This window comes from Vulpes lagopus, chromosome 19 (genome assembly GCF_018345385.1).
Source record: "Vulpes lagopus strain Blue_001 chromosome 19, ASM1834538v1, whole genome shotgun sequence".
NCBI classification, from domain to species: domain Eukaryota; kingdom Metazoa; phylum Chordata; class Mammalia; order Carnivora; family Canidae; genus Vulpes; species Vulpes lagopus.
Window position 1 is genome coordinate 4921510 of NC_054842.1, and position 15246 is coordinate 4936755.

Genomic DNA, 15246 nt, shown 5'->3' on the forward strand with positions numbered 1-15246 from the left:
ATGACTGCAAAGTTCTAAAAGTTCTTTTGGATTATGTATCATTAACTCCAAAAAGATCTCCCAAGAGATACTCTCAAAGGGCCCTACTTAATGGCTTGTGCTGTCCTCCTCTGAGCTCATAAGATTTTTAGATGGTAGATAAAAATCAAGCACTTATCTGAGACCCCAGAAGCCATGACATGGTTTCAAGGCAGTCAACCATCTGTAAAATGTCTAGAAAGGCAAGTGTGTGCCATCTTCTTTCTTTCTGGCCTCTAATTTATTGGCAGAGAAATGTTAAGTGGATTTTTTTAGAGAGTCACCATATTGCAGAAACAGATTGAAGCAAGATGGATTGGAGAGAATAAAGTTTGCTGTAGGATAGAATCAGGTCCAGAAAGGGAAGGCATATGGCTGATGCCACAGCTTAGACAGCCTCCCTGAGTGAAGTGAAAGCTTCTTAATTGTAAAGAGCCACAACACTAGTAATATTTATTGAGCAATTACTTTGTGCTTGCTTTTTATGAATTGTTTCAATCATTTCTTAACAAACATATGAGTTAATTACTATAATTTCATTTTTTTCAAGTGAGGAAATATAGGCAACCTTCCTGAGATTGTATAGCTATTAAGTGGTAGAGTCAAAATTTGAGCTCATGGTGAATCAGACTCCAAGTTATGGAAAAACTTAAAATGAAACTAGGCATTATTATTCAGAAAAATTCACCGACCCCGTGTTATAGATTTAATTTTGTATACCCCGAAATCCATATGTTGAAGCCCTAACCTCCAATGTGATATATTTAAAGACAGGGCCTTTAAAGAGGTAATTAAGTCAAATAAGGTCATGAAGGTGGGGCCCTTATAGAATAGGACAAGTGTCCTTAGAAGAAGAGGAAGAAATGCAAAGGGTAATGCACATGTACAGAGGAGAGGTCATGTGAGGATACAGTGAGAAGGTGGCTATCTACTAACTAAGGATAGAGGCCTCAGGAGAAATCAAACCAGCCAACACCTTGATCTTGAATTTCTAGCTTCCAGAACTATGAGAAAAAATAAATTTCTGTTGCTTAAGCTACTCAATCTGTGGCATTTTGTTATGGCAGCCGATGCAAACCAATACATCTCACCACCTTTATGGGTGGAGAATACTTTGCCATCCCTTGATTTTGAGTTTATTCGTGTGATTTACTTTGGTCAATGGAATGTTAGCAGACCTGATGTGAGTAGAGGCTTAAGCAACAGCTGGAGGTTTGGGCTTGCTGTCTTGTGCCTCTTCTAGTGTTGTGAGAAGGACACGCTCCATCCAGCTGGTCCAAGGAGGATGAGAGACAGTGGAATAGGGCCTTGCAGCTTGAAGCAGAGCCACCAGGCAGAACTTGGCCTAAGTCAGGCAATGCTAACCTGCTGTAGTTTGAAGTCAAGTCACCCTAACTCATCCCTATATTTGTGACAGTGAATGATAACTATTTTAAACTTCTGCATTTTTTTTTAGGCAGCACCACTGTAATGATAGCTAATGGATGCATTAATCAAAGCTTAGAATAGGGAACTTTACATAATTTGTGCACAATACTATTCTCTGGCTGCTCACAAAGGGTAGGCATGGAGCAATATTTGGAGAAAAGGTAGACAAATGGTTGCTCTAATATTTTTCTCAAGTTTTAGGTTAGGAGGATAAACTTCATTCTTCTAAAAATATGTATAGGGTGGAATTGAACCAGTATTTTCTTTTAGGACAATACTTAAATGGAAAGAAAGAGACACAAATACAAAGACAGATGAACATAGAACAGGCATTTTGGACTGAGTTATGCTGAGCTCAAATGTCCTGACTTTGTCATTAGCTATGTGTGATCTAGCACAAGTCATACAATCTCACTGAATTTCAGCTTTTCTGCTGTATAATGGGAATGCTAATAATATTATCCTTCACATCCACATACAATTATATCTCCCCACACATGGGTTCTGCCTGCCTAACTGGAAACATCTGACTCAGAGAAGGTACTCTTTATTCTGCCTCTTTACAGTCAAGAAATCTTAAAGGGATGGGGCATGGTGGGGAAGATTTGAGAACCACAAATTTAGGTGGTTCTTAGGGGATTATTTTTGCTTCTTAGGTTCATGGAGATATTTAGCTCAGAGGGGCCAGCAGGATAGGATGAGGCTGCTTTCCTTGCTAACTTGGGTTGATTGTAAAGCCTTAAATCTTAAGTTTGTGGCCCAATGGAGGAAGATGTTGATTCTCAGACCACCAGAGCTGAAAGAGCCCATTGAGGTATTATAGAATGTAGCTTTCTCAGCCTTGAAAAATGTATAAACTCTGCTTTGACAAGCTGGACAAGCAAGAGTTACTTAGCCTTTTTGAGTCTTTGTTTCATTATCTATAAAAAGAGAGTAATAGCAGTGTATGTCCCTTTTTGTGTAAAGGTTTCTATTATTATGGAAATCACATTAAACCAAGGAAAGCTAAAGCTCATAGCACAGCAGATAAAGGCTCACAAATATGATCTTGGGATATTTAATTTATTAACTTCAGTCCCTTTCTTTTGCAGATAAATAAACTGAGGCTCCCTAAGGTGAGCTGAACTTTTCCAAAGTCACAAAACTATGAAGTGCCAAAGTAGAACTAGACAGGGGAAAATTTTGCAAGTGACGGATATCTGAAGAGGAGGTATCCCCACTTGTTCAGATTTTAAGCTATAGGTGTAGTCTGGAGATGTAAGAGAGGAGGTTAAAACTATAAATTCTCACTATTGAAAACAATTCAGCATCTAGACTGTTACTGTTGCAAGAATACTCTCTAAAGTTACTAGCTTTGCTTAACCTGTTATACTGCCAGTGACGGGAAGCTCATTACCTACCATATTAGTGCATTCCATCTTGAGCAATTTGTTAGAAAACTTTTCCTTATGATGTGTCTTAATGTAATTCCACTTCTGGAACTGCACAGAATGAATCAAATACTTTCTTCATAGCATAATCTTTAAATATTTGAAGACAGCTCTTGTGTCTCCTGCTCTGACTCTTCCATCCACACGTACATTCAGCAAGCATGTATTGGAACTACATATCAGGATTCTTTTAGTAGTAATATATAGAAAACTCAAACTGACTTAAACTTTGCATTTTTTATTTATACATTCATTCACTCATCTATTTATCTGACAAATTTTTATTGAGTACATTTTTATGTTTCCGTCTCTGTTCTACATGTGGAAGATAGAACAGTAAATATAATAGTCCTAACTCACATGGAGCTTGCATTCTAGTGTGAGAAGGTAGATAATGAATAAATAAATATGTTTGTCTCAATAAATAAACATAGAGGTGTGGTACTTTGGAGGAAAGATGATGTGGGGACACTGAGTCATTTAACTGAAAACTATAGAGGCAGGGCACAATTCAGCTCTCTGTAATCTTTTATCTGTGGTTCTCTTAGATCTGCTTTGGCTAGACCAACTTCTCCCATGTTAGCAATTCAGCTGCTGGTGGACCAGGGCTATGTGGTTTCTCATTTATATTCAGAAGGAAATGGGCATTAGTTTCTACAAGGCAATAGAAATTGTGAGCTTCATTCAGGGAGAACCACTCTGAATCCTGTGTCTAGGGAAATGCCATTTATTGATTATCCAAAGCCTTGGTATATTCTCATATGAACTTTTAGAGGGATATGCCACTAAAAATTAGAGTATGCTCATTGCCACCCAAAGCATATAATCACTATGCAGCAGGGGAGGATGGTCTTTATGATTGTGAGGCAATATAATATCCACTATAAATACTACGTGTAGGCACTCAGAGTTTAGAAAGCTAAACAGAATATGGTCCCTGACTTTAAGGAGGTCATAGCTTTAATGGAAGGGATACAGATGAACAGATAATTCCATAATGCAATTAAACATTCCAATTGGCCCAAGATAATCATTAGCCTCAGGGTGGCATATGAGAATGAGGCCTTAAAACGGTCTTTCTAAAATAGTCAATATTCAAGATTTCTGCTCATGTCTTCTCTCCCTTATCAGTAACAATCTTACCCACATAGCTCTCTCATTTGAAGTGGATATATTTCTCCACTCCATGTGATTCACTTTTGCCAATGGGCTATTAACAGAGCTGAAGCTGGAAGAGGCATGAAACATTTGGGCTTTCTTTCTGTGCTCTTTCATTTCCTTTGGGAGACCAATGTTAGCCTGCTTGTCCCAGGAGAGGAGACACAAACAAGTGGAGCAGAATCACCCCAGCTGAGCTATCTTGGTGGAACCTAGCCTCAACCAGCTGACCCCTAATCAACCTCCAGACCCATGAGCCTCATAAATGCTTATTGAGAGTAACACTGAGGTTTTACGGTTGTTTGTTAGGCAGTATTATTGTAGCAATTGCTAACAGACACAGGCTTGAAGGACTGTCTTTGTGGAGATAAGTCAGAACCACAGTAAGAGGTAGTTCTGGTAGACTTGGTCAAATAATTTTGAATTCAGAAGTATGCAGATCAAGAAGGGACAGGGAGAAAAACCCACTCTTTCTAGTCCTGACTAGATGTGGGAAGAAGACAGGAAATGGAGATATAGTCAGATGGGACAAATGGCCAGAGAAGTGGATGGGCTGCAGTTGACATCCCTGAGTCCCTTTAGTTCCCCAGAGTCATGGTTGGGAATCAGGGATGGAGGGTACATGTCCTGAGACAAGGGGCCAACATAGGGTGGCCCTGGAGGGGATGCAAGGTGACCTTACAGCAAGGGTAGATTTAGACATGGCAGAGACTCTCAGGGTCTATGAGAGTAGTAGTGAGAGCCTAGGTGAGGACCAGGTGAGGCAGCCAGAGAGCACCACCAGATGCTGAAGAAGCTGAGAAAGGCCAGTCCACAGCTCCATCCAACCAGACCTGTAGCAGCAGGTACTGGCAGGATTCCTGGGGTGGGACAGGCATCTCCTCAAGAGATACCACTTCAGGGCTTGGCCAGCTCTGCCTCTCCACAGCTGAAGCTGGAGAGGACTCAGAGGGCACCCAGTTAGTTCAGGGACACTTCACCTTCCCCACTCACCATGCACAGCCCACTCACCAATGGCATACCACGAGGGGATGGGATGGAGCATGTGAGAGGGGCTTCAGAAGTCTGAGAGTCTGGGCACCATCATCTAAATAGATCAAATGCTTAATTCAACAGATTCTTTAAATTTAGAATCAGACCCAAGAATAACACCTTAAAACAAATTTAGTTTTCTTTTCTTGCTTACCATTATTGACAGAATGAAGAAACCACATTGTCTTTGTATGCAGAAGAGTAATGTAGATGGATTTTCTACCCCACCACAATGATAATTCAGTGTGGTGAAGTCTGGAGTGATGTTAAGCTCCAGTGTGCTGGGAAGCTGCATAGGCAGCTCTGACTTGGAATGAAGAGAGGAGGCCCGTTATTTATATTCCCCAAATGAATGAGAACATACACTGTTTGTCCTTCTCCGATTGACTTATTTCACTCAGCATAATACCCTCCAGTTCCATCCACGTTGAAGCAAATGGTGGGTATTTGTCATTTCTAATTGCTGAGTAATATTCCATTGTATACATAAACCACATCTTTATCCATTCATCTTTCGATGGACACCGAGGCTCCTTCCACAGTTTGGCTATTGTGGACATTGCTGCTAGAAACATCGGGGTGCAGGTGTCCTGGCATTTCATTGCATCTATATCTTTTGGGTAAATCCTCAACAGTGCAATTGCTGGGTCATAGGGCAGATCTATTTTTAACTCTTTGAGGAACCTCCACAAAGTTTTCCAGAGTGACTGCATGGGTAAGAAATATCAGAAAGGGAGACAGAACATAAAGACTCCTAACTCTGGGAAATGAAGTAGGGGTGGTGGAAGGAGAGGAGGGCGGGGGGTGGGGGTGAATCGGTGATGGGCACTGAGGGGGGCACTTGAAGGGATAAGCACTGGGTGTTATTCTGTATGTTGGCAAATTGAACACCAATAAAAAATAAATTTATTATTAAAAAAAAGAGAAAAAAGAAAAGAGAGGAAGCCCGGAGGAAGCTCCTGAAAATTCAGCACTCAGGATAAGTTGAATCTTACAGGACTTGTAGTGGGTATTCAGATGAAGAACCAAGGCAAAAGAGGATTGATAGTGGGGAGTGGCATATGCAAAGGCCTAGGTGGGGGAAAATACCTGTCATCCCTCTAGGGGACCCTTGTGGATTATTTGGGAGTCTCCTTTCAGCCAGGGCTCCCCTCTAGGTCATGGAGGGCCTTGGCAACATGGTGGCAGGGAAAGTGGGCATGCACATGCTTGCTGAAATAGGGACCCTTCTCCCATCTCTTCTCTCTACTGAGCCCAAAAGATTGTGTGAATTCTCCAGAGGTTTTGCTTTACTTGGAAGAAATAGTAGAGTATGGGGCAGAGGTCGGCTGAGAATATGGCAGTGTGCAAGGCCCTTTGCACACACGTTTCCTTTTATTATCCTAACACAGCCTTGGCTCTGCCTCTTATCTGCTTGTTGAAAAGTGTATTTTCCAAAAGTTGATAGCATCCATATATATCTCATCCCATATGGTATTTCACAATGAAATGTCTCTACTGAGCAGTGGCATCTCTTTCCTTTCTTTGGATCTGGGTGAGCCAGGACTGTGGTGGGAGTGATGCTCTGAGACTTCTTAGGATGTCATAAAAAGATGACACAACTTCTGCCTGGTCCTTTTGGGACCCCAGTCACCATGGTTTGAGGGAGCCATGTGGTTACAGGAAAGGCTGTGTGTATTCATTTCAGCCAGAGTCCTGGGGGAGGTTTTGACCAATGGCCAGCATCAACTACTAGATTATGAGGATGAGAAACTTCTGACAAGAAACCCCAGCCTCTGTGTAGCTCCAGTTGCTACCACGTGGAACAGAGGTGCATTGTCTTTTTCAGCTTCTGCCCAAATTGTAGATTCATGAGCAAAATCAATGTCATGTTTCAAGCTGCCCAGTTGCCTATGGAGGGGTTTGTCACTCAGCAATAGATAACTGGAATGGTGTGAAGTCAGCAAAAGTGTGATATCCCTACTGTGCCCAGCCTTATGAAGAGAGTGCAACCTTAAGAAATATGTATTAAATGGATAGATTAATCAAATTAACATTTCTTGTAAAGTGAATTGAGGCAGACTTAATTATAATTTCTTACCAGTCTCACCAATGAAATGGCCATTACCATGGATATTATAGGTAGATTTTATAGGATACAAAGAACTGACTTACCTTAGGTAAGGGGACCAGTTTTCACATTCTATATTGCTAACCCATTAGTTGTAGCCCATACTGGTTGTAGGGCAGCTGTAGTTCAGTGCACAACCCTTCTTCAGAGGAGAGGGCTCCATTACTCACATAAGTTTATATGGGAACACAGCCTGGTAAAGGATGCTGGGTGGAATCAACAGCATCCATTACAATGGTGAGTCATGAATCTGCCATAGGTACTTTCTGTCCTCCTCCTTCCATTCAACTTTCTCATCACCAAAGGAGTTCTCTTGTGAGAATGGATTGTGAGCGAAAGTCTCTAGAAAGAAAAATAAAATCACTTGCTCTCGTAATTAATCTTATTTTTTTGTCAGTAATATCTTAAGAACCAATATTTAAATGCCCTAAACCTTTTATATCTATATCTATATATCTATATCTATATCTATGTCTATATCTATTTTTTCCCCAGAAGTGAGCTACAAGGGCTGACAATTAGAAAATTTGGAAGTGGCATTGTAAGGGTAGTCCTTTAGAGCTCAGGCCTGCATTCACACGTGCACAACTGGACACCAAACAATGAGTATCGAGTTTAGAACCTTTGTCTGAATGATGATCTTAGTGAAGTAATTTCTCTTCTAGTAAACAGAATCAAAAGTTGCATTTGAAAATCACTTCTCTCCCCAATTATGCCACACTCCACCTCTAAATGATGTATAGTAATAGACAGAGAAACAATATCATGAAATATAGAGAGTAAAAATTTCATCAAAGAGAAAAAAAGAGAATAAAAATCACTGGCGGAGCCAAGTAAGACTTCTGAGTCAGTTGGATTCTTCTGGAAACAGGAGCTGAAGCAGAGTCAAGAGTGTAAGAGATTTGCTGGGTTGGAGTGTAAAGTCTGTGAAAGAGTAAAGGACAAGAAGACTTTGACCCTAGTGCAGATCTTATAGCATCTTAGCCAACCCAAAATGTAGCTCAGGAACAAGGATTGTGCACTAGAGGAGGTCATGTTTGGACTACAAGGTCCAAGGCCTGGGACACTTACTATACCTGGAGCTACTTTGGAAGAGCATGGCCTTGGTTCAAAAACTGAGGTGGAATTAGAAGGCTCTGCAGCTGCAGGTCAGCAGATGATTACATTTCTTTCCACCAAAAGGCAAATCCTTTCTAGAAGGTATAGCTAGCTCTGAACATGCCCTGTTGACACAGCCTCCAACAGAGATAGTTCTTCAGAGCTGAAGGAGCCTGGTGGGAGGCAGAGCTTTAAAAATTTAGCCTTAACACTCCAGCAGCACCCTGCTATGCCCTCCTGCCCTCCCCTTCCAACCAATTCTTGCCAATAGGGAGGTAAAGCCCCCAATCAGGAGACTGACCAGCAAGGGGCTGAGCTTGCTGGGACTCCTGACCAACCCTTCATGAGACACATTAAACATCTTGAAGCAGGCCAGAGTAGGCAGCCAGGAGGAGCAGGGCAGAGCAAGGTCTTTCTTCCCTTTCTGGCTTCATACTCATCCTCTTGGCCTCACCCACTATCAAGGAGAGCTCTAGTGGGCAGAAACTGCCAGTGCCTGCCTTTTGTCCATGGGATCTGGCCATGCGGCTGCTTCCATAGGACAGAAGATCATGCAACTTAGAAGGCTCTGAAAACAGAAAACAGTGCCTGCAGTCCCAGGGTCCACGGTGGCAGGAGTGAGCCATGCTCACAGCCTTGCATTTCATGACTCGTTCATCTGGAATCGTACACTAGAAACAATTATGGAATTGGGTATGTCTGGCACTTCGAAAGCTATAGGATTTTTCTGAGAAATGCTTTGATGAGTTTCTGCTGACTGGTGAGATCAACACACTTTTTGCCTCTCAAGCTGAGGAAGTGCAGGATGAAACCAGGTGAAAAGCCTTGGCCCAGCTATAGGTCAAGGGAATTATCCTTCTTGGTTTATCTTTTTTAAAAAAGTGCCCATGTCATTTTCCAGGATAACTGAAGAAAAAGTGACTGAAGCTTCTGTGGCATAGGGGCAAATTCTGGTCATTTGAAATCTGAGCATGGGAATTGCAGTTTCTAACTGTGGGATCTGGGCAAATTTTGAATTTCTCTGAATGTTTTTTTTTTTTTAAATCAGAATGTTTTTTTTTTAAAGATTTTGTTTATTCATGAGAGACTGAGAGAGAGAGAGGGAGAGAGAGAGAGAGAGGGAGAGAGACAGGCAGAGAGAGAAGCAGGCTCCATGCAGGGAGCCCGATGTGGGACTCGATCATGGGACTCCAGGACCACGCCCTGGGCCGATGGCAGGCACTAAACCACTGAGCCATCCAGGGATCCCCCAGAATGGTTTTGAAGATAAAATGTTTCCTCCTTCCTTCCCTCTTTCCTTCTCTTCCTCCTTCCTTCCTTCCTTCCTTCCTTCCTTCCTACCTTCCTTCCATTGGTCAATACACATTTATTGAGCTGCGTGCTAGGCACTAGGAAAACACACATAAACAAAACCATTGATGACTTCAAAACCTTAGTACAAGAGAAAAATGGCAGTGTAGAATGTTGCAGTTATACATGTCTGTATTTGTTGAAGCAGGGTATTAAAGAGAAGGTGATAATCTCTTGCAAGGATTACAGAGAATATATCTAAGTTTGCAAAGGGAATAGTTCATGAAATGGACTTATTGGGGCTACAGGTCCTCCTGACAACTGGACAGCCAGAGTTTGATCAGTAGGGACTGAATGATCAAGTTGGAGGCTGTGAGGGAACCTTGGCATAGGCACAACAGGGAAACCAGCAAAAGGGTTTGGAGATCTCACAGCAAAGAGGGCTGGGACAGAGTCTTGGGGAGTACCAAAACTTGAGTATGTTGAGACACCTATTGAGGCCCGGCAAGGAGAATGATGGGGAGAAAATGGATAGAATCACATTACTGAGTGCACAGCAGAGAACATGTCTGGAAAAAGTGTGGGAGAGCTTCAAATGCGGCAGGTAGGCCAAAATCAGGGAAAACCCAGACTGTCCATGGAATTTAGGGATTAGGAGGTCAGTTGTGTGGGAGGGAGCCATGTGAAGCAAATTAAGGCATATGAAAAGGTTTTGAAAATTGTGAAGAGCCATGGGAAAGCAATGTAAGTTCCTGACAGAGGCAAGAATTCACTACCTTAGGCTGGTCAATTCAGAATGTGCCGTGAGAATTTAACGGGAAATTCATCGTTCCAGATTTATAGCCTCTCAATTACATCATGTGGGTAACAGAACATCAGCATTTTAAATAGACACCCCTGTGCTCATAATGAATGTGTTTTAACACTTTTACATCCTTTTCTCAAAATTAGCTTCTTGTTGGCTCCAGAAGATTGCCTGAAATATGTCACCTAGGAGCAAAAATAAAATTAGGAGCATAAGAAAGAATGAGAGAGAGAAAATGCAAGTTATGGGGTCACTGTTATGTAGGAATAAATAATCTTGGTGACGGGGTAGCAGTGCAGAGTTACGGAATTTATTCTCTGAAGAAAGTCGTTTTAAAGTCTGATTTGGATAATGCCAATAGGGAAATGGCTTCAGCAGAACAAAAATGAGTTTTCAGCTAATAGTTTTATCCTGTAAAAAAAGAAAAGGAAACCAATAAAAAGTATGTGTGCTGAGGAGACCATGTCTAGAGGCTACATAGGCTTTCAGTAGTTCAGTGTAGATTTCAGGGTTTATTGCAGGTGACCCATGGCTGTATGCAGCAAGGAGACAGCTGGCAGGAGGCACATGGGACCCTGAATCTAGTTGATTTGTAATATTTTCTTACGATATTAGCTGAGCTCCCTGCAAATATCTAGAGAGGAGTCTCGTATAAGTGATGTGCACTGTATCCCTGGCAGATGTTCCTGAATTGGGGTTTGAACATGCCTAGCACATTCCTGCCTTGGCAATTATTTCCTCAAGGCCATTACTTTCCTTATTCTCAGACCTTTACTTAAGCACTACCTTCTCAATGAAGCCTTCTCCGACAATCCTTTGAAAATGACACCAGCATCCATCCACAGGCTCTCCCTTGCTTCTGCTTTATGTTTTCTCCTTAACACTGATTACTTTATGATACATATTTTACGAGAATGTTAACTGCTCAAACAATGATATTTGACTATTTCGATCACTGTTAGGTCTCCAATACTAACAGAGTGCTTGGCATAAAACAGGTACTCAGTAAATATTTTTCCGGATGAGTGAAGGAATGGGCCATGGTAGCCTATTGGGTTTTCAGCTCCAGAGAGGGATTGTCAAGTTTCTAGAAAAGCACCTCCTTCAGAAACGTCACCATTAAGTTACCACTTGGCCTTATTTCCTTAAAAGGCTCTGTGATTCCTGCTTCTACATTTGGCTCATGAGCAGCATTGTTCAAGATTCCCACAAGCTTTCAGAATATTCCCTCTGGGCCTTTTCTGCCATTGTACACACTGTCCTTTCAAATGCTTGGCAGGTCATGGACTGGAGCCATTCCTGAGGCCTGTCAGTATTTAGAACATCAGAGCCCAAAGGAACCTGGGGATTCCATTAGTCCAGGCTGCACTTTTACAAATGAAGAGCCTAGGGCAGCCCCGGCGGCGCAGCGGTTTAGCACCGCCTGCGGCCCAGGGTGTGATCCTGGAGTCCCGGGATCGAGTCCCACGTCAGCTCCCTGTGTGGAGCCTGCTTCTCCCTCTGCCTGTGTCTCTGCCTCCCTCTCTTTCTCTCTCTCTCTCTCTCTAAATAAATAAATATATCTTTTAAAAAAATGAAGAGCCTAGAACTTGGAAAAGTGTCATCATTTCCCTAATGCCATAGAGCCCATTGGGTGAGTGGGGCCTGTGCAGGAAGGGAGAAAGTTAAAGGTGTATGTTCGGGCTTTGCTATGCTTTCAACATGTGATCTTCACAAGCAGTGTGGGTCTGGGATCACGATTCCATGTACAGGCTGGAAAACAGATGATCAGAAGTGTTCAATTACTTTCCTAACGGTGCTCAGTTACGGCGTGTGAAAGTCAGAATCAGAACCCAGATTCATGCTTATTCTAAATTCATGCTCTGTCCTCTGGATTCTATTTGTGCTATAATTTGTGAGGATAAGTCATATGCTGGGTCACTGCATAAGACAGTGGGAAAATGGATGTGTGCCACATCTTTCTTTGTTGTTGGTCACCTTTACTGTTCCGAAAGATGGTTTCCTGCTTTCTTCTTGTCCTGTTTCCCATCTAGGGGTCAGTTCTCCATAATTTTCCTTTCTCTCTTTGCTCAGTCTTCATCTACCATTTCTCTTCCTTGGCGTCTCCTTCCAAATCGTAAAAATGTTTAATTTTGTGTATGCCCCATAGAGCAAAGGGACAAACTCTCCAGTTGTCCTATGTTCTGCTCTTCCTTCTTCCCTAAGATGAGGCTCCCTGCAGAAGGAGTCCTCGGCATGTATCGCAGTGTCGAAGCTGTTCCTGTTCCTCTAGCCCCATTCCTACTTCTCCTGGTAACTACCATTCTATTCTGCCCCTGTACTTTTGAGTTTATTTTTCTTTTGTATTGAGTGAGGTCCCTCCCCTGTTATTCCATCAATTTTCTGCTATTATTTTGGAAGTTTTCCATTCTATTTGTATTATTTAATAGGTTACTCTAGAAATTTTTACTACATATTTAACAAAGTTTAAAATTAGTAAGTTTGATTTCCCCTCCCTAAATATAAGAAAGTTAGAGTACATAATTCCAGATATCTTTCAGAATTTACATAATATTATTACTTAATAACCTTTTGTATCTTGTTTATATTTTATGACACAAATGGATCACTGTTATCATTGTTTTATAAGTTAAATGCTGTTAGATTTACCTGATATTTACCATTTTCTTTGCTCACTATTTTGATTAAATATCAAATCTTCTGTCTGAAATAATTTTACTTTTATTTCTAAAGTAGATACTTCAGAAGTAAAGGTCTGTTGGAGACTAACCCAGTTTTTATTTGTCTGCAACCGTCTTCATCTAACCCTTTTTCTTTAAATATTGCCTTGATGGTAATAAAATTCCCAATTGAAAGCTCTTTTACCTCAGAGCTTTAAATGGATCCCATTATTGCTGCTTGGAGTCATTCATTAGCCTAAGTGCTATGACACTAGAGGTAAGCTGTTTTTCTCTGGGTGCCTTGAAAGGCTTTGTCTTATTACTTGGTGTTTGGCAGATTCATTATACGGTATCTCAGTGTGTGGTTCTTTTTTAATTATCCCACTCAGATTAGGGATGAGAGAACTCATGCTTTCCCTCAATTCTGGAAAGTATTGAGTCATTATCTCCTTAAATATTATCCATCTACCAAGCCATTATCTTCTTTTAAAATTTGAAGTAGGCATGCCTTCATTCTCATTGCTCTATTTTCTATATCTCTTAATCTCTGATCCATACTATTAATCTTTTGCTATATTGTCATTGTTATTTTAATATTTATTTATTTATTTATTTATTTATTTATTTATTTATTTATGTAAGTAGGTTCCATACAAAGCCTGGAGCCAGTGTGGGACTTGAACTCACCACTTTGAGATCAAGACGTGAACTGAGATCGAGAGTTGAATGCTGAACCAACTGAGCCACCCAGACATCCCTATTTTTATTTTTTTAGAAACTTTTTTACATTCATCTTCCTGTTGTTATTCTCTTTTCATTATGGAACTATTTTCAGTTCAATAATTATTGCTTCAGCTGTGTCTAATCTGTGAGTTTTTACTTTCATTTATTATATTTTTCATTTGAATAAATTCTCATTGAATCTTTCTTCTAAATTCCTGGTTATTTTTCAGATTTATAATTTTTTTTTTATTTTTTTTATTTTTTATTTTTTATTTTTTTTCAGATTTATAATTTTAAGCACTCGCTTCTTTAAATGTAATAAATATTTTGGATTCCAATGCTAATCATTTTAAAATCTGAGGACACTGTGCTTTATTTTACTCATCTGGAACACGGGCTTAAAAGAAATTACTACTCAATGGATTGCTTTAAGGATTAAATGATTAAGTATATGTAAAGTTCTTGGGATATCTTGCACACAGTAACATACACAAGTGTTAGCTGTTATTAGTATTATTATTACTGCTATTACTTGTAGAAATGATTTTGTTCTTTGCTGAGTATCTCTAAACTTTTCTGATTTGTTAAGTGATTTTTGATTATGAGCTCATGTTCCTTTAAACATTGTCACTGGACATTTAAAATTCTAACTAAGATGGTAAGTAAGGTACATTTTTCCAGAGAGGACACACATCGGCTTTTTCTAAATCATGGGAATATTCCAGTCCCAACTAGTTTAAATTCTTGCCCCGGGTATTTTCATGCCACAAAGTGAGTATGAATTCTAGCCTCAGATTTGCCTGAGGGTTGATTGTGGTTATGAATTCTCAGGAGATACTTGTTTCCCTTTCCCAGAAAAAAGGTTAATAGAGGCTAAGTTCATACTTTGTGGGGTAGGTTCTTTGCTGGTCTGCCTGGTGGAGGATTTTGTGGGAGTCATTGATTATAGATCCTACTGAATGATGATCCTTTATGTTCAGAGAGAAAGGAATGACCTTGGATCGTGTACTGGCTTAAGTGTTTACTTATTTTTGTGAGTTTATTTTTTTCTGGTCAGTTCTGGCTAATTTTCTTGCCATATCATCCCTTCTTTAGAAATATATTTTGAATATTTTATCCAGGATTTGCCCATGTTTTAAACTTGGAGATTTTTTTCTACAAAGGGCTAGGTAGTGAATATTTGTGGGTAGCATGCTTTGTGGGTAACATGGTTTACTTTGTCATTACTAGCTCTGCACTTGTAGCATAAAAACAGTCATAGACTATTTACAAGAAAATGATAATGATGGTGTTTCTTTTTTTTATGTTTTTATTTAAGGTCGATTTGCCAACATACAGTATAACACCCCATACTGACTCATCCTATAGGTGCCCTCAATGCCTGTCTCCCAGTTTTCTCCAACCCCCTGCCCACCTTGCCTTCTGCAATCCTTTGTTTCCCAGAGTTAGGAGTCTCTTGTGTTTTGTCACCCTCTCTAATTTTTCCAACTCATT

General features: G+C 40.5%; 1 long non-coding RNA gene across 1 annotated transcript in view; it reads left to right on the forward strand.

The window, feature by feature from the left end:
* Nucleotides 1–13821, forward strand: part of LOC121478530 — a 54538-nt gene extending 40717 nt beyond the window's left edge. The window contains exon 4 of the long non-coding RNA XR_005984510.1: nucleotides 13675–13821. This is a non-coding gene — a long non-coding RNA (uncharacterized LOC121478530). The remainder of the gene's footprint in view (nucleotides 1–13674) is intronic.
* The last annotated feature ends 1425 nt before the right edge of the window (nucleotides 13822–15246 follow it).